Source organism: Penaeus monodon, chromosome 4, assembly GCF_015228065.2.
Source record: "Penaeus monodon isolate SGIC_2016 chromosome 4, NSTDA_Pmon_1, whole genome shotgun sequence".
NCBI classification, from domain to species: Eukaryota; Metazoa; Arthropoda; class Malacostraca; order Decapoda; family Penaeidae; genus Penaeus; species Penaeus monodon.
The window spans coordinates 35,026,550-35,028,429 of NC_051389.1; positions in this window are offsets into that span (position 1 = coordinate 35,026,550).

Genomic DNA, 1,880 nt, shown 5'->3' on the forward strand with positions numbered 1-1,880 from the left:
TTGGGCATGCATTTGTGGGGCTCATTAAAGCATGTTGCATGTCTTTATTTGTATTGTTATATTTTTGGACGAATGAACAATTTCATGCACAGGATGCTGTTGTAATGAAGCCTACAAATACATGCCTTTTCTTTGCAAAGTACAAGTACTGTAATTAGTTATATTTTGTGGGTAGAAATACTTTCCTCTATCAATATTATATTCTTTGATTTATTTATATGATATTACCATTGATCATGCGAGTCTTAAAATATTTTCTTTATCTTACTGCCATTCAAGTCACTGATGTATCTCTTCCAAATTTATTCTCTGCAAATACACTTAGTTCAGGATTTAGTCTGATTATATGAGCAGGTTTAAACAGATGATAATGGCAAAACTATCTGGGAAAAGGAAGATATTACCAGCACTTACAGTAACGAAAATTAACTTCCATGTAAAAATGAAAAAAGAAAGAAAGAAAAAAATATATATATAATTATATATATAATTATATATATGTAAATATATATATATATTATATATATATATATATATATATATATATATATATATATATATATATATATATAACTATCAACCAGTAGTGTACAGCCAAGGCAATGTGTGCAAAAGCAAAAGCACAAGCAAACATTCACTGAATACTGAACATTAAGAGCCTTTACCCTGACGATAGTATTTTGATAGGTAAAAAAGGGAATAAACACAACGGAACGCAACATTAATACAGCCCAACTAATATTAGCGTACCACATATCGCGCTAACGCACACGGAAGTGTTGCCGTCTTTAGCATGTTACAGTATGACATTAGTTAAGAATCTCTACATAATACCAGCACTCACCCACGTATCCGGGCACTCGAGATAGTTCGTAAGAGCACAAGGGGTACATGGCCTGATAATAGAAGATTGTTGTTGATCGGCGGTGTTACGATGCAGCGGTCTAATCTTGTCTCTGGCTTTCTTGCCTACTTGCATGCTGAGGCAACTGTGTTTAGACCGACTCACAATAATTTCCTTGGACTTGGTAGGGTTTAATTTCATGTCCCACGGAGGGCATCACGACTGAATTATAATCAGGTCTACAGTGAGGCTGTCAGTTGTCAGAGAAGGAATATCAGTATAGAGAGAAGTATCACTAGCATGTGCCAACACTGTATTAGTAAAGCTTGGCTACATATTGTTTGTATTTAAAATGAAGGGCCAAGCCAAGAACACTATCCTGAGGAACCCCAGAAGACACAAGGGAATACGAACAATCAACATACTGCAACTTAAATCAAATCCTTTGTGACTACGTGTCAAAAAGTTGCACTAAACTCAGAGAGAACAAATTCTTATTGGTATCACATGACCCCTTATCAAGGCACCATTGCATTTCATACGCCGAACACAAGCATTGCATCAGTGGAAGTCGATTTGCTTTCTAAACCAAACGATCTTTGGAGGAACGGGTTCTCAGAATATACAAAGAGATTTGATCAGCAAACCAAAACCTCATCATAAAATTGCGTATTGAAATGGACTCTATATTCCTTGGAATAGGTGCTATGTACAAAAGCCCACAGCACCCTGACAATGACCCTGGTAAATAAAGTGTGTAAGATTACAGCTAATTAGGAGCTAACTGACTATTTATTTCTTTAATGAAAAGTCAAGGAAACAAATCATTAGGGTCTACTCAACCATATTCGTCTAAATAATATAGATAATTGATTTCAGAGGACCTGAATGCAAATGAATCAAAGCACGGTAATGCGTGACATGAACTAAACTTTGTTTTGGATTAACCGCATTATGTTAACAATGTAGCTTCTCAATAGGATTAATATGTAATACTACCATCAGGCTTTGTTAAAGAAGGAATGGAGGACTCGGC